Source organism: Pimephales promelas, chromosome 24 (assembly GCF_988280905.1).
Source record: "Pimephales promelas chromosome 24, fPimPro1.hap1.1, whole genome shotgun sequence".
NCBI lineage: Eukaryota > Metazoa > Chordata > Actinopteri > Cypriniformes > Leuciscidae > Pimephales > Pimephales promelas.
In genome coordinates this window covers 25,866,721-25,885,285 of record NC_142792.1, presented here as the reverse complement: position 1 = coordinate 25,885,285, position 18,565 = coordinate 25,866,721, and the positions used below count along the sequence as shown (strand labels likewise).

Sequence of the window (18,565 nt, the reverse complement as noted above, 5' to 3'; positions counted from 1 at the left end):
TTCAGGTTCACGGGGCCAGATAACTGGTAAGTTTCTGTTTTCTAACTCACTGTTTCCTTCCACAGGTTGCTGAGACTGGACTGCAGGTAAGTACCACTGACTACATCCTTCATCGTCTTCCTCTGAGCTAGAATCATCCCCTTCTACAGATGTAGGTTCATCCACTTTTCTCTTTGTCTTTGGTTGCGTTTTGATCTCCAATTCCATTGGTAGGTAATCATACGGTAACAAGAGATTTCGATGAAGAACCCTCGATCTTCCCTTTCCTCGCTCCGGCTTAACTTCATAAACAGGGCTTTCTTCTCCCATTCGACGAATAACTGTGTGTATATCATCTTCCCAGTGATTGCGAAGCTTTCCTGTACCTCCTCTGGGTGTGAGATTTCGCACCAGAACACGATCTCCTGGGTGCAACACTGAGTTCCTCACTTTACCCTCATGGTTCCTTTTGTTTCTTTCTGCTGTCTTCTTGTTGTTTTCTTTGGCAATCTCAAAAGCTTCCTGCATTCCTTGCCTCCATCTCTTTACATATTCCTTATGGTTGTTAGTCCCTTCCGCTGCCGTTAATCCAAAGAGCAAGTCAACAGGTAGTCTAGGTGATCTCCCAAACAAGAGACAGAATGGTGAAAATCCAGTAACCTCACATCACGTACTGTTGTAGGCAAAAGTAAGTTTATTCAATGACTCCTTCCAGTTGGACTTCTCTGTTTCTGTCAAGGTTTTAAACATCTGGAGCAATGTCCGGTTGAAACGTTCAACCTGTCCGTTTCCTTGCGGGTGGTATGGGGTTGTTCGCGATCCTGCAATTCCACAAGTCTTTTTTAACTGGTAAAGCAACTGATTCTCAAATTCTGCTCCCTGGTCGTGATGAATCTTTTGGGGAAATCCAAATTTCAGTGCATAGTCATTGAATATTCGATCAGCGACAGTTTTTGCAGATTTTGATGTGGTGGCGTACACTTGCGCAAACCTTGTGAAGTGATCAATTATCACCAGGATATATTCGTACCCTCCCTTACTCCTGTCCATGTGCAAAAAGTCAATGGAAACGAGTTCAAATGGGTGAGTGGTGACAATATTCATTAGTGGTGCTCTGGTTTCTCTACTTGGTTTCTTTTGTTTCAGACAGTTACAACTCTTGGTCACGAAATGTTCAATTTCAGCCTGCATTTTGGGCCAGAAGAATCTGTCTACAATCAATGATGTCGTCCTCTCCACTCCTTGATGCCACATTTTACTATGCAACTCCTGCAGGACACGTTGTTTATATATTTCAGGCAGCACAAGCTGAGATCGAGTAGCTGTCTTCCGGCGGAGTATTCCATCCTCTCCAATGCATAGTTTGTCCCATTGACGCAGCAAACTTCTACCCTGTGCACTGAATGTCCTTAATAAGTGTCTGGAGGGTTTTTCACCAGCCCTCTTACATTGGACTACAGGTCCAATGTGGGTATCACTCCCCTGCGCTTGTCGTACCTCATCGGTGGAAAAAGACTGGCCTGACTCAGCACGCTCCGTCGGATCATAAATCGAACTCATGGCTGTCCACGACATGGCAGGATCTTGAACTTCTACAGCCTGTATGGTTGCTTCAACGCAATCGGATGAGAGTTCCTCTGTACATTGCTCCATCATGGTTCCAATTTCCAGCGGCATCCTGGATAAGCTGTCTGCATCAATGTTTTCTCTGCCAGGGCGGTATTTTATGGTGAAATGGAAATCCGCGAGCTCCGCAACCCACCTGGATCCAGTCGCATTGAGCTTGGCACTGGTCAGTACATAAGTAAGCGGATTGTTGTCGCTGTATACTGTAAAGGTGGGTGCGTAGTACAGATAATCACGGAACTTCTCAGTGATGGACCACTTTAAGGCTAGAAACTCCAATTTCCCTGAGTGAAGATGATAATTTCTTTCAGAGGCTGTCAGTGTACGGGATCCATAAGCAATGACTCTGAGTTTCCCCTCTTGCCTTTGGTACAGAACAGCACCAAGCCCCTGGTTTGAGGCATCCGTATGGAGTAAACGGCTGCGAGAAATCAGGAAATCCAAGAACCGGAGGTTCCGCCAAGCAGTCTATTAGTTTCTCCAATCTCTGCTGATGTTTTTCTGTCCATAAAATGGGCTTCTGAGAAGGCACTCCTTTCTTTTTGTTTTTTGTACACTTGGTGGTGGTTCCATTGTATCTTTTGCCCTTTGTCTCCACTTCTCCTTTCAGCAAGTCTCTATGTGTAACATTCGTTTGCTGCTCTTAGGACATTTTGTTGCAGATATTTTAATGCTGCTCTCAGGGCACCTTACCGTATCTCTATGTAACATTCATTTGCTGCTCTTAGGTAATTTTGCAGCATAAATTCTAATGCTGCTCTCAGGGCACCTCACCGTATCTCCATGTAACATTCGTTTGCTGCTCTTAGGACATTTTGCTGCACATGTTTTAATGCTGCTCTCAGGGCACCTTACCGTATCTCCATGTAACATTCGTTTGCTGCTCTTAGGACATTTTTCTGCGTCCTTACTCACTCACATTCTAATACTGAAGTAGCTAATTCCGGTCACCAGCCGATCAATCAGAGCATCTCTAATTTTTGTCTTTTGTCTAGTTTGGAAAAATTGACCAAGCTAAATGAACAGTAAGTTATTTTTATAATATTTTTTTTCCTAATCTATGTCATTTGTCATTTGCATCATCTGCATACATAATGATATTGTTTGCATAATTCACATATTTACATCTAATCAGGTAGAGAACATACTGGTACTTTTTTTAGTTGGTGTTTTTAGTACGATCATAAACATGGGCAACATAAGGTCTTTAGCCCGATGCAGGCCATGGAGTGGTTTCAATTATGTAATAGCAATAGCCCCACGATGAGCCTGTAGCCTACCAAAAATCAATGAAATAATGAGAAATGCTGGGGCTACTGTAACATGAAACATCACTGGCATGGCATTCTACTCAACACAACTAGGTTATTCATAAATTTTACAATATGTGGCCCCTGACTTGCCTCATCATAGTACATGTGGCTGCCCATTTCAGGCTGGTGTGACCACTAACACACAGACAAGCACTTAAGACAGAGTGCTGTAGGGAAGTTAGACTACATATTTTGATGTTTCTCAACCAAAAAAAAAATTAAAACATTAACAAATCGGCAAAAAAAGTTACTAGTCTAGAAATTGTGAATTCTAGTCACCAGAGAAAAAAAAACTAAGTCGCTGAATTGCCAACACAATTTTACAATAGTTTTGTATGCTAAGTGTACTTGTTGATTGGATTAAATTTGTGCCATTAGCCTAAGTAAGGTTACCTATTTATCCATGCAGACTTAGAAACACTGAAGTCCCAAGGACTTAATCGTGAAGATGTCCTTGGGACAGTTGGGCCTTTTAAAATCTTTCTGGGCAGTTTGGAGGCCCTTGTAGGCCCATCTAAACTTCCAGATGAGGTAATTTTCTATTTTTTTTTTCAAAAAAGTATTCTCTTTCCCTTCTAGGCTATATAACTGTCAGCTTTTCACTTCACCTTAACTCTATTGTGATTTATTTTAGTTTATATATTTGTTTATATATTACTTCCTCAGGTAATGGATTCCCTATTTTACACATAATCAGCAGGGTAATACTCTCTTTCTCTCTCACACACACACATCAAATATAGATAGAACATAATTTAACGACTTAAACCATTTCTTTCCCTCACTAAGAGCCAGCCTGGGACAGAGCCCATAAATAGCCAGGCTATGCACCTGATTTTGGAGGGCAGCTCCAGGGCCAGAAGCACTTATTTTCTTAAAGTAAGAGTTATGTGCATGTTTAAGGTGATTGTTCAGTGCTACAGAATACATTGGGTTTCAAATTTATTTATTTTTTCATGAATGTTTTCTTCATTTCCTGTCAGAAAAACATTCTTAAAGGAGCCATTGCCGTCTTCGTGCCCTACTTGCAGTGTTGCCAACTATTTTCAAATGAAAGTAGTTAATGCCTTCCCTAAAAGTCGCTAAATGATGTCATGCGTTAATTAGCATTGTTGTTATATCATCGCGTCATGTTCTGTTTGCCTAATGTGTTTTCTCTATAAATTAATGCTCAGCTCACATACTGTATTTAATATATTATAATATAATATAGCTGAATGTAAAATAAAGCTGTTATCATTTCCTATATATTTTTTGTCACACAATAGAACGAGTAAAACTGATGTTGGCCTAGTGAATGACAAAAAAATGTAATACTGGAAGCATAAGAAAAGAAAGGAAACTAAATTATTTAAATAAAAAACATTATTATTTAAAGAAAGCAGATAAGTAATAAGTCCGTGGAAAAACACTGCTCATTCACGTCTGTCAGTGGCCGTGCACTCAACAGATGAGCTGCTCCTCTCAGCCATTCACTGAACAGGGTAGACGTAACTAGAGTGAGTGACGGCAAGCTCCGCACACCATTGCAAACAGGAGGACGCCTAGAGACCACACTGTCGTTGGCTTCGCGTAGTACCTGCCGTAGAAATAGACCTCTGGGGGACAGTACAGCTCTGTGCCTGGAGGAAAAAGATTATGTCTGATATTTAATACATTTCCACAGCATGTTGTCTATACATAGGATGCGTTCATGTGAGCTAATGAACAAAGCAGTTCATAACACATACCACTGAAGACTTTGAAGGCAGTCTTCTTCATGAGTGCACCACACCCAAAGTCAGTCAACTTGACCTCCATGGTGTTGTGGTTCACCAGCAAGTTCTCCAGTTTAATGTCGTGAAGACACCACGCTTGCAGGAAATTTGAGCAGCATGAATGACCTGGCGCATAACATGTTGTGCAGTCTGCTCATCGAGGATCCCTCCATGGAGCTTCATGAAACTAGACAAGTCCATGCAAGGAAAGGACCGTTCCATAACCATGATGTAGTGGTCTGTGTTGTCCACCCAGTCCAGCAGTTTAATGATCTCAGGAACCTGGCGACCCTTTGACGCAAGATGGCCGCCGCACTCGCACGCAGTCAGTCAGGTCCTGCGTGGTGTGATCAAATCTCTCGAAAGCCGTCAAAAAGACCTCCGTCTTGTCTAAAACTTGCTCTTTTTATAACGGCTATTACAAGCGTGTTTTTGTTGCTATGTGTTTCACGCTTCTACAGTGTTAAAACCGAAAATAGTGAACAAATCTACCATCCAGCCAAGGAAAGTCAATATCTCTTGTATTCAAGATTTTTAAAAAATGGCCGTGTCAGGCCTCCTCCTTCAACAAAACATCAACAGACCAACACACGCAGCCCTTCTTTGGGACTTGTTTATTTCACAGCTATTCTACTCCTGGCTGGCGATGTAGAAATAAACCCTGGTCCACCACCTATGGTTGCAAATGGCCTCGTTGTCACTCAATCAACTCAACTTGGGCAATTTTCGCAGCAAATCTGGCTACCACCGGCGCAGCTCACCGGGCTACCATCACAGATAACTTGGACACAGTCCCCCGGATTACCACCGCAGCTCACCTGGGTACTGCCGGCACAGCTCGCTTCGCTACCACAGCGGCTATGCTGGATGCCTCCGCAGCTTACCGGGGTGCTACCGGCGCAGCTCACTTTCTTACCACCGCAGCTAATTTGGATACCATTGTCGCAAATCTCCAGACTACCTTCGCAGCTCACCTGGATACTACCGCCGCAGTTCGCTTGGCTACAAACGCAGCTACTCTGGATACCATCGCCGCAATTCTCAGGGCTACCTTCGCAGTCCACCTGGCTATTATTACCAGCGCAAGTTTTCTGGTTATCACCGCAGGTAACTTGGTCCCCACCAGCGCAATTTACCTGGCTACCACCGCTGCAAATTTGGACATTACCGGCGCAGCTCTCCGGGATACCATTGCAGTTAACCTGGTTATCACCATCGCAACTTACCTGGCTACCAACGCAGCTAATCCGTCTTCCACCACAGCTAATAACATGGCTACCATCGATACAGCTTACCTGGTTGCCGCCGTGCCGCGCTTGGTCATCGCCGCGGTTTGCCTGTCCTGCGGGACCTGCTTGTGTTGGTCGGGGGCGCAGGAGTGGCTTCGCGCTGCTTGAGCGATCGGCTCTGCGGACGGGCCCGGGCCTGGGCCTGGCTCGCGTGGACCGCGGGCACCGAGTGGATTGCGCGGAGGCGGCTGCACTTACGGGACTGAGCCTGCAGCATGATGCTCGACAACTGGACGTTTTCGCTGATTTGAAACATCTAGACTCTAATACAGAACTGGCAATACCAGCTCAAGGTAGGCCCACCAGCAAACCCGTACAGACTCAAGGCGGTGAATGCCAAATGAAATCAACTTCACCAGGGATAAATTGTAACATTGAACATGACCAAATTATAATTAAAGCTAAACCCCGAAACCCAGTTTTTAAAAAACATAAGGTAACAAAAATTTTTCAGACATTAAGTCAGGCTAAAATGATCTGGGATCCATGCTGTAAACCTAAAGGGCTACTTGGTGGACACCTAAATATCAGAAGCATGATCCCTAAACGTGAACAGTTAGAGCATCTATTAATTCAATCAAATATTTCCTTTTTGGGACTAACAGAAACGTGGCTAACCTCTTTCTCACCGGAGGCAGCAATAACAATACCTGGATACAATGTTTTTAGAAAGGATAGAGGTCAGGGGAAGGGAGGGGGGGTTGTATTATATGTTAAAGATACCCTTACATGCAGTAAGATTGAATGGTCTGGTGACATCAACCTCGAGTGTGTGGGAGTAGACATTATACTTTCTGCAGAAATGACTTTTACAGTTATATGTATGTATCGTAAACCATCAGCTAAAATAGATTTTTATAGTAATCTTAAAACCCTGATTAATCTTACGAATGAGAAAAAAGAACTAATCTTAATAGGTGATTTTAATATTAACTGGGATAATAAGAAAGAAAGAAAAAACCTCAAACAGATAACTGATTATTTCAATTTAGAACAATTAATTAAAACGCCAACTCGAGTAACTAACCATTCCAAAACAAGAATAGATCTAATTTTTACAAACAGACCTGAAAGAATCGCTAAAACCTACAACTTTCTAACCGGTCTGTCTGATCATAATGGGATTTTCTTCTCACGAAAATTAATCAAAGCAAGATTTCGTAGCTCCAATAGTCTAAATAATTCTTTATATCATGACATTATTCCCAAAAGTCAACATTCAAATCTGGACGTAGCCCTAAACGAGCAGGATTGGGCAGCTCTTGTCTCATGTGAAAATGTTATAGATAATAGTGTCATGTTCCATAATAAGATCAAAATGGTTATGGCATTATTTATTAGAAAGGTGAGGCACAGAAAATCGAATGATAATGATATACCATGGCTTAATAATGATTGTAGGTTGCGAATGAAGGAAAGAGATCAGTTACTTAAAAGGGCAAATAAAACTGGCCTCACCTCAGATAGACAACTATTTACATCAGCAAGAAATAAAGTTATACACACAATGCGGAAAGCCAAAAGGAATTTTTTTATGAATATTATTGACAGTGCAAAAGGGAATGGGAAAAAAATCTGGCAAAGTATTAATAAACTAACTGGTAAACATGATAAACAAGCCAATATAATCGAACTTAAAATTAATAATGTATTAGTGAAAGATCCACTCATCCTAGCATCTGAGTTAAATTTGTTTTTTAAGAACTCTGTTCAGGAAATATCTCAATTATTTATCCCATCCGAAAATGTTTCATCTCCTATCGACTATGCACAGCCTATATTTAGGATAGGAGAAATTACAGAACCAGATGTGGCTTCCATCATTGATGAACTAAACAGTTCCAAAGCTAAGGATGAGTTTGGATTGGACACAAATTTCATCAAATTGCACAAAGAGTCCCTAGTATGTCCTATTACACATATGATAAATCTATCCATTAAACATTCTGTTGTTCCACCAGAGTGGAAGATGGCCACAATTACACCAATCTTCAAATCTGGTGGCAGAACAGACATCAATAATTATAGACCAATCAGTATTTTGCCTGTCATATCCAAAATTATTGAAAAATGGATTGTAAAACAATTAGTAAAGCATCTAAATACCTGTGGCTCTCCTTTGCATCCCATGCAATTTGGCTTCCGTGCCCATCATTCTACCGAAACAGCTGTAACTGTATTTATCGAAAAGGTCAAACATTCATTAGATACCCATCCTGTTGTTGGTGCTGTCTTTTTGGACTTGAAAAGGGCATTTGATACCGTCAATCATCAAGTGCTCTTATCTAGATTGACAAACTTCAATTTTTCCAAACAAGCCATCAGCTGGATGAGTTCCTACTTAACCAACAGAACGCACTGTGTTTCTGTTAACAATATTAAATCTCCTCACCTTGAGTGTACAGTAGGAGTTCCTCAAGGCTCTGTACTTGCACCAATTTTATTTTCTCTATACATTAACGACCTCCCTACAGTATGCCAAAACACAAATATTTTAATGTATGCAGACGATGCAGTACTCTTTACACATGCAAAAACTGCCCAAGACGCCTCTCAGGCGCTTACATCTGCACTGACTTGTGTACAGGAGTGGCTTACAAAATCATGTCTACTATTAAATCCCAAAAAAACTGTCTGTATAATGTTTTCTAAGCGGCAGACTGGTATGACACGTTCAAATATATTTTTACAACAAGAAGAAATACAGCTAGTAAATGAATTTAAGTATCTTGGCGTTGTTTTAGATCCCACACTGTCTTTTAAAAATCATGTAAAGTGTCTATCGAAAAGTGTTAAATTTAATCTTGCAAACTTCAAATACATCAGACCATCACTATCTTGTAAAGCAGCCAGAATGTTTCTTCATTCTATGATTTTTTCGCACATTGAATATTGTTTTGTAAATTGGTCACTCACAAATGCCACAACGCTTAAATCAATTGAGTCACTTTTTAAAAGAGCTTTAAAAATATTTGACAGAAAACCGTTTTCACATCACCACTGCTTAATATTACAGAAATATAACCTACTAAGTTTTGAAAATTTTCTAAAGCTTAAATATGCCTGTGCTGTTTATAAGATCCTGCACGGACTTGCCCCACCCCCTCTGAGCGAATATATTACACTAAAAAAACAGGGAGAGGGAAGAAGTGTCACCAGGGCTTCCATCAGGGGTGATTGTGTGGTGCCGTACAGGCGTACTACATTTGGACAATATGTGCTGTCAATTAAGGGGTCAGAGATTTGGAACAAATTACCACTTGTCATTAGAGAATGTCCGACATTTCCCAGATTTAAGAATCAACTTAAACAATGGCTAAAGATGCATCAAAATTGTGACCATTAAACAATTTTCCTTTCCTTGTTTTTTTTTTTTTTTTTTTTTCTTTTTTTTTTTCCTCCTTTAAAATCGAGGTATATAAATAAAGAACACTGTAGTATCGTGTAAGCATTTGTATGTATATTAAACCAGATTTAGTATTTATTGTAACTCCAGCATGTATACATAGAATAGCACTTTACTGTATATGTGTAATTTGTCTGAAAACAGTGGTGTCTTTTGTAATTGTAACTGATTTTTAAGGTGTTCTTCAAACTGAATGTTAGTCTTGTTATGTGTTGTTTTGTGATGACCTGACGGGGGACTGCAGATGGAAAGTAGCCCTGGGGCTAATTCTGGCATATTTACATTACTGAAATGTTTATCAATATGCATTGTCCCTTTTAAATAAATAAATAAAATAAATAAAATAAAAAAAATATTGGCCATCATTGTCAAGCCGATTTCATTGGGGAGACGTTTGGGATGACGGCAGGGTCTGAAAAGAGCGACACACATTTGAGCGATTCTTTTGCAGTCTGTCCGCAGAGGAGTGAACATCTCCTGCTCGGTCTACAGCCGGGAGGGGCTGCTGCGCGAGGACTGGGCCACCTGTGAGTGATTTGGGACGGGGTGGGACCCACGGCAGCACCCGCTGCTCGTTGAGACGAGTAAAAACGATATGTGCATTCACGTCAGCGAGTCTACAAAAATCTCTAATAACAACAGAAAAAGTCGATAGATTTGTCACTAGTCGCTTTTTAAAAAAATTGTCGCTAGAGGGGTCTGAATACTCACTAAATATAGCGATAAAGTCGCTAAGTTGGCAACACTGCCTACTTGGTGGGAGAGTGCCACTGGACCCTCTTTGTAGGTTGCTGTTAGGATAAATAAAGACTATTAGGCCCATTTCACACTGGGTGTGTGGTGCGAGCGTGTCAGCTGTGTCTGTTTTTATTTCAGCTCCCATGGCTCACATTCCTAACTCGGTTAGACCTTGCACACCTTCAAACATGTGCATGCTAGGAATAGGACTAACGCTTATTTTTCAACCACACGCAAGCTTGTTGGAAGTGTTTCCACTCAAAACAGTGAAGAAAAGAAGGACATGAGAAAAAAGTTTTAATTCGCAGAGGCTGCTGCAGCGCTGCATCAGACACGCTTCTGGTAAGCAAAGACATAGAAAACGCCATGTAACAGACACGCGACGTTCATGCCATGTTCCCGGTGTGAAATGGACCTTATGCGCAAAATAGCATCACACATTATTTATCATTATTGTTGCTGTCATGCAATTCTCATTTGTGTTGTTTGAGCTGTTAGTGCTTGACATTTGAAAAGTTTCAATGATTTTCAACACAGTCATTTCAAGATTGGTTGAAACTGCCCTTCAAATCTTTCTCATATTTTTTCCCATCTTCTGTATAGCATTGCAACTTGAAAGAGGGAACTATTACATACACTGACTCATTGGGGGAGCATCCACAGCATTGCACCCAAATCATTGAAAATTGGAGGTAAACATTGGTCTACAAAATGAGGTAATGAAAACTCAGTAGAGATCTCCTTCATAATTATATTCTCGAATCTTTCAGCTTATTTGCTGCTAGCAGAGGCTGCCAAATGCCTTGGAAGTTCATAAACCGGGACCATGACTTGCAAAGTGACTCTGTGTCATGTGGAGTGTTCTCAATAATGGTACAATTTGGTCATTTTCTGCATAATGTTTCTGTTGTGTTTTGAAAATATAGATACTTTTAGTTTTCACTTTAACTAGAGCAATTTTGAATGAAAGTTGCAGATCAAATATATTAATGGATCTTAGACACAGTGCTACCTTCAGTACATGATACAGGAGTCATGATAGTATAATTATTAAATGAGCACAATCATTTTCTCTTGTAATAGTCTCTTTCCCAAATGGATTTTTTTTTTACCACAATTTGTTGCCTGCTCTATAAGGTTCAGTTATAATAAGTGATGTTATTTCAAAAAATAAAAATAAAATTCTGTTGCTCTTTAAAGGAGTAGTTCACTTTTGAAAAAATTTTTGCTGATAATTTACTCACCCCCATGTCATCCAAGATGTCCATGTCTTTCTTTCCTCAGTCGAAAAGAAATTTAGGTTTTTGATGAAAACATTCCAGGATTTTTCTCCATATAATGGACTTCAATGGGAACCGGATTGTTCAAGTATCAAAAGACGGTTAATAACTGTTTCAGATGCAGCTTCAAATGTCTTTAAACGACACCAGACGATGAATAAGGGTCTTATCATGCGAAACGATCGCTTATTTCAAAACTTATTCCAAAAATGTAACTTTTCTAAGGACAAATGCCAGCCTTGCTCTATTCTGTGAGGCGCGTTTGCAACGTCACGTATTACGTAATTACGTTCAAAAGGTCACGGGCGACGTAGCCTAAAGTACAGAGTCAGTGTTTAAGTTGAACGCATAGGTTGAACGTGCAAACTAACTCAAACACCGTTTACAAAAAAAAGGAATTAAAAGGAAAAACAACGATGTCGGACAATTTTGATTCTGTACTTCCGGCTACGTCGCCCGTGACCTTTTGAACGTAATTACGTATTACGTGACGTAACAAACACGCCTCAGAGAATATAGAAAGGCTAGCATTTGTCCTTAGAAAAGTTAAATTTTTGGAATAAGTTTCGAAATAACCGATCGTTTTGCATGATAAGACCCTTATTCATCGTCTGGTGTCATTTAAAGACATTTGAAGCTGCATCTGAAACTGTTATTAACCGTCTTTTGATACTTAAACCATCCAGTTCCCATTGAAGTTCATTATATGGAGAAAAATCCTGGAATGTTTTCATCAAAAACCTTAATTTCTTTTCGACTGAGGAAAGAAAGACATGGACATCTTGGATGACATGGGGGTGAGTAAATTATCAGCAAAAGTTTTTTTTAAAAGTGAACTAATCCTTTAAGTTTGCAGAAATAATCCTCCAGGGACAACAAGGTCACCTCCAACGCCTCCCTATCTCCCAAGAGCGGGAGAGATTTGGGACTTTGTTGTTTAAGTACCTTGGTAAGTAGTATACATTTGTACGCTATGAGTGCTCCTTATTGAGCTCTGCTGGCTACCTGTCGCTCCCTGCATTAGGTTCAAGTCACGGATGATTTTGGAGTGGTAGGTTTAACTAGTAAATTCTGAGGATGTCATACTTTGGACTGGTTATTATTGCTCTTGAAATATGTGAAGGTTATGGTTGCTTTTAATGTGTTTGTGTTATCCAAAGTATCATTGTATTATAAAAAGCATTTGTTTTTTCAGATAGTTCAGGCATTTGTACAGTCTGCTACAATAAGATGTCAGGGAAGAAAAAGGCAAGTGCTAATGATATTTTATTTAAAGCAACATTACGCTGTCAGATTAAAGCCAAGTACACATCAGACAATTCTTTTGTCACAGATTTTTCTATGGAGTCAATTACATAATCCTTTGCCCAGATAGCAAACTGACATTGAATCAACGTGGAAATATGACATCGAAACAACGTTGATATGACATTGTTTTGCTCATCGAATTAACGTTGAACCAACGTCAGACGCGTCATTCTTTCAAAACTAACGGAAAATCAACTTGAAATCAACGCGTTGTTTCAACGTTATGAAAGCAAACCAATTTTCGATTTCATTTAGCTTTGAAGAATGCCGCGTCTGACGTTGGTTCAACGTTAATTCGATGAGCAAAATCAACGTTGTTTCAATGTCATGAGAGACGTCGTTTCCACGTTGATTCAATGTCAGTTTGCTGTCTGGGTTGGTGTGGAGTGAATCGGCAGTTAAATCTGTGATGATGAGGGGTCACCTGTGAAGTGTTATTTTGTGTTGATAACCCAAACTCCACCTTATCAGGGATTGGGAATTAATTTGAATGACTCCCAAGACTGGTCTGTGACAAAAGAATCGTTTGATGTGTACTTGTCATAACTATTTATCATCCAACATCTTTTGCAGGAGACATGCTTATTCTGCTCTAAAGAAAAGAGTTCAAAACCAGGTAGGACAACATGCACACAAACAGGTTTGTTTGCGGACGCTACTCTTAGTTGGCCCCAGTGTTGTTACTGATGTTTGTTGGATTGCAGTTGCTTGACATACTGTATTTTATATTCCCTTTATGTACTCTACATTACACAAGCAATGTAATGTTTCATACAGCACCCAACAAATTTGTAGACACCCCTGTTAAAGGTGACTGAAAAACTTTTTGAAAATCACAATTTGAGAATGTCACATATTTCCAATGTAGATTCTTTTCCTGCTTTAACAGAGGCAGAAACAGCTGAGATGGAGACTGCAGAGGCAGTTGAAGGTAAAACATGTATTTATGAGATTTGTTTCAGTTACATACACACTCTTTGTTTCCTCAGAGTATTTTTTTTCATGTGTCAATAGTTGCGGTGGAGGTTGTTACAGATAAACAATTAATTAGTTGCGTAACAGTATATTCATCATTTTAATTTATAAAATTTGAATGTCAATTTGACTTCATGTCTGTTACGTGCAAATGATGCAGATACATCAGATGCAGAGGAAGAGGAGGAGGTGGAGGAGGAGGCGGCATCTGAGAAAATGGGTACCGCTATATAATTTTATGATACTGTACTTTATAATAAACATTTACTTTACATACTGTTTTTTATTTTATTTATGCATGTTACATTACACAAGCAATTTAATGTTTCATTTGAGAAAAATAGTCTCTACCAGTCGATCTACGAACGCCGATCCATGTGCGCTGGTGAGATGTGAATAAGGTGATAAGGTGAGCGCGAACAGTAGGCTACGTGTACATATTGAAGAGAAGAAAACGGTTCGTGTTTGTGTTTCTTCCGGAAACAACGGACCATATGAGATTCTGCACAGTTCAGCGCACTTGGATCGGCGTTCGTAGATCGACTGGTAGAGACTATTTTTCAAAGATGGCTTCTTCCTGTATTCGTGAAGTTGACTGTGTGTATAAAATATCTTCTTATTAAACTGTATGGACACTGACAAAGTTCTCAAGGCTTCGGTTTGAATGTAGGGACCCTTATTATGCTACCGTGTTGGTGTGGGGCTATTTTGAGCCTTGTTAGTGGTAATAACAAGCGATTTTTATTTGTCATTACTCTATGCCCTATATACTAGCGTTATAGGCTAAACTGTTTTTAGAGATAAAACTATTTACATTCGGCAATCATGAAAACAAATCTCAGATAACGGTTGACTAGGTAGCAATGTGTAATTAGACCAAAGGTTCATTTTGCGCTGGAGTTGTCCTTTAATATAATTACCCTATAATATAATTTATTTTAAATACACTGAAATATAAAATAAATTGTTAAACTCAAACTTAAGATTTCCTGGGGCACAGCAGATTTATAGTGGGGCACTAGCAACACCCTAAGGTTGAGTTCATTTTCTGAGGTAACACTTTACTTCATAAGAAATTTTATCACTGACTTTCAACTAAACTATTAATAAAACATGAATTAATAAATACATTCCTGTGAAAGATCAAGTAAAAAAAATTATAATTTACACAAATTAAATGACACAATATAAAGAAAACAAAATATTATGCAATAAAGTGCAGTAATATAAATATAGAAAGAAAAATATATCAATAGTAATAATATGTTATAAGTATATATACACAAGTCATTTGTCATGATATTGTCATGTTTTAGAAAGTCATTAAACAACATTATGAAACTTATGTAACCATACCCTTTTTTGTATTATTCTTAGGATGGCGACCCCCTACAGTCAGCAAGCACCACTCAGACTGAAGTGTGTGGGTAACCGAAGGAGCCAAAAGGCTTTTACTTTTGTCTCTAATGACAATGTAATTGATGTCGGGGCCTACAAGGTGACAACACAGTCAGTCCTTACAGATGGACAATACACCACAATAAAAAACGGAAGTGATCCAGAATTTGAAGAGGATGGGTCATATGTGGTAAAAAATTTCACCCTCTCAAAAAAATATGGCCGGCAGTGTATTTTTGTAAACCGGGCAACAAGAACATTCAAAACCTCACAATTGGCCATCAGTGAGGAGGCAGAGAGAGCTGCTATGGTCCCCGGTCCTCATTCCCCATGTGTGACTGGGGAAGAACAGGAGATATTTACACACCCTGGGTACCTGACTCTGCAGGGAAATATTGAGAAAGTGAGTGAATTTAAAAGCATAATTTTATATCTAGTATATTATCCTGGTTTACTTAACCCAGGCAAATGTTAGCTATTGTACTTGTGTTTCTCAATCACAGTCCTAGAGTACCCTAATACACAATTTAGGTGAATTACCCTTGATTGGGAATACATAGAAAATATTCAGTGTTGGGGATACCTGGACCAGGAGAAACACTCTCATCTGTGACCCTGGCCTGTTATTTTCCTGTTGCAAGTGGCTAGGATGTCTCGGGCCCAGTTTCCAATCCTGGACCCATCTCTCTGGTGTGGAACCAAGCTCCATGACGTCTCTTTATGGAGAGAAGAAGCGTTGGTGGAGCTGTACGTAAGAGACAAAGTGGAGGTAACCCAGAGCCAATTTTCGGCCGAATGGAGGAGGAAAATTCGATTCCTCCAACTGTCAAGGTAAACAAATATAAATTTCAAAGACAAGTAAACAGTCATTAATAAAAAAAATAAGAACAAATAATTAAACGGCAAGCATTGAGATCTTGTGAATCGTAATAGAATCGGGACATCTATGTTGTAACCCAGCCCAAGGGTGAACTAAATTAAGAAAAAAAAAACAATCTTACATGGATAGATACAATCCCAATGTTCATACCCTTGGCGTGGATTTGTCCTGCAGTAAAAACAGCATAATTGTTAGATTTCTTCTAAATATTTACATTAATTGTTAAGAGATAAAAAGAATGAAATTTCAAAATAGATTGGAAAACTGGAAGACCATTTGAGCTTTTGAACTCTCGTGTTTTCCCTCGACCCTCACTCCCTCCCACTCGGGATGGGATCTCCCAAACTCAAGAATCTAAATGGTTTAATGTGAATGATTATCATTGAGTTTTATACATTTTTGGTTTTGTTTGAAATGAGATCTGGGTATATAATGAAACGCAACAAGAGCTCCTTTCTGCATCCAAATCAGCCCGTGAGGTTGAGAGCCGAATCTCATTTGTTTTGCATTGAATATCTTTAAAATTATTATGAAATTGTAATAAAACATTTACCTGACATATTAAATTGTGATGTTTGATTATTTTAATTGACTTTGACATTATTTTCATTCAAGAGTTTAAAAGAATAGTAAAACATTTGCTCACATTTAATGATGCACCGATATCATTAAAGCCTTTTCATTTATGAAGTCAGATTAAATAACGAGGTAATACATATGAGACAATCTATTGCATTTGACCAAAAATACTATGCCGCGAGATAAGACGGTAACACGCAGAGACCTTCCGTGCTGATCAGAGGACCCCCATTGGCCTGATCCAGCGTGACTTACAAGATACATTTTCACTTTTTTTAAGAATCTAACTGTAACACTAACCTTAACAGTAACCTTTTTTTTCCCACCAGATTGTTGAGCTCCAGACCCTCGAGGCAGTGTTGACGGTTATTGAAGTGTCGTGATGGTATGCTCATCTTCCGAGTTGGAGGACTTTCCAGTACCAAGTCATTTTTATTCGGGAGACCTTAATGACTTGGTACAGAAGCTTCCAATTACTGTAAAAGTCCAGCACGTAAACCATCGTGTCCTGACACTTCGAAACCATGAGGAAGTTCAGACCGTGGATCCGGCCGCAGAATCCATTGATCCAGGTGAGGATGCCGAATCCCAGGACTTTATCGAGGCCGCAGAAACTCTGCATGGGGAAAACACTGAATGAGGCTTGAAATTTGTTTGTGAGATCATTGACTTTTATTTTGATTTAGATTAGGTTTTGTTTTGCAAGTTCTGATTGTTTTCTATTTTTAAGTGTTCTTAGTACTTCGCCTATATAATATTAAAGACTGTTTATTCTAATATCTTGTTGTGCACTTCTTTGCATTCACCCCATTACATTACAGTTTGTTTGTTTTTATGGGGTTTTTCAATTTGAATAACATTACATCAATTACAAAAAACGTAAAATTAATGAGCTGTTCTCTGATTACTTCAGGAAAAGATTTGAAGCATCAGGAATGTTGAAAACAGTGCCATCTTGTGGCAGGTCAAAACCCCAAACGTCTACAGCTCTGTTGTTATATCAACTAAGCACAAATAAAAAGCATGACAATGCGAAATGTTTTTTGATAATATAATACATATTTATATAATAATAATAATAATAAAGTGTTTTAATAAATGAATGAATACAAATTTTCTGGACTGTATTGCTGTCAACGGGCAACCAGGTGAGAGACGGGGCCCACGAACTATCTAAATTATCCAAATTTGTTGCAATATTTCTCTGCAACATTCCTCAAAGTTGCCCTGTGTATTTACCTTTAGAGTGCACGCTTTCACTACATGATTTGGTCGAGTAAAATTACATTAGAATGCCCCTAAAATTCAACATAAAAAAATGCATGTGTTTTATATTTATATAATTTAACATGGTGAACTATTATCACTCGAACAGTAGTATTTTTACGCTAAAAAACAGCATGATTACAACTGTGATATTGATTTTATACAACAGTGCTATAAACAATTATTTATCATTAAAGGTTCTCAAAGCGATCCTGGGTGTTGACGTTCGAATATTTTCAAACAAAACGGAGCTAGACCCTCCCTCCTCCGCATCTCATCTCCTCCCCCTCCCTTCCGTGTTTCCTGAAATAATTGTGAACGTGCATAGTTCTAGCTAATTATATCCTTGTGTGGGTTTGGCGAACATAAGCGTCAATTTAGAAGAAAAAAAACAATTTAACGTTACCCACCTGTCCAGCAAAAACAGAGCAACCTGAATGTCGGACTGGAAGCCCTTCTGCCGCCGGAGTTCTCGCCATCGTTCAAAAGCTTTGCTACCGATGTAAATTCTGAACTTCGCACGTTCTTTATCCGACTCCTTCTTCTTTTTAATTTGTTCCTCAGAACGACGTCTCTTTGGTCGTGTGTCGGCCATTTTTCAAACTTCCCTCTGATGCTTCGCTGCTCTCCTTCACACACACCCCCCCCTTCATGTGCACGCGCACTAACCACCCAGACCCACCCTCAAATACTTCTTGCCAGTGATTGGCTGGAACACTGTTTGTTAGGTTTCGTGGTCCGGGTGAGACATGACTGTTTTTGTTGCCGTTT

General features: G+C 39.4%; 1 long non-coding RNA gene and 2 pseudogenes across 1 annotated transcript; 2 read left to right on the top strand and 1 right to left on the bottom strand.

Moving 5' to 3' along the window:
• Positions 1-1,713: 1,713 nt before the first annotated feature.
• Positions 1,714-13,905, top strand: LOC148969297 (uncharacterized; annotated as a pseudogene).
• Positions 13,906-15,049: 1,144 nt separating this feature from the next.
• On the top strand, positions 15,050-17,241 carry LOC148969295 (uncharacterized; annotated as a pseudogene).
• On the bottom strand, positions 15,062-16,999 carry LOC148969296 (uncharacterized). Its single transcript, XR_016149958.1, has 3 exons — positions 16,829-16,999; positions 16,071-16,117; positions 15,062-15,892 (listed from the first exon to the last, which is right to left on the bottom strand). It is a non-coding gene; the product is annotated as an uncharacterized LOC148969296 (long non-coding RNA).
• Positions 17,242-18,565: the final 1,324 nt, after the last annotated feature.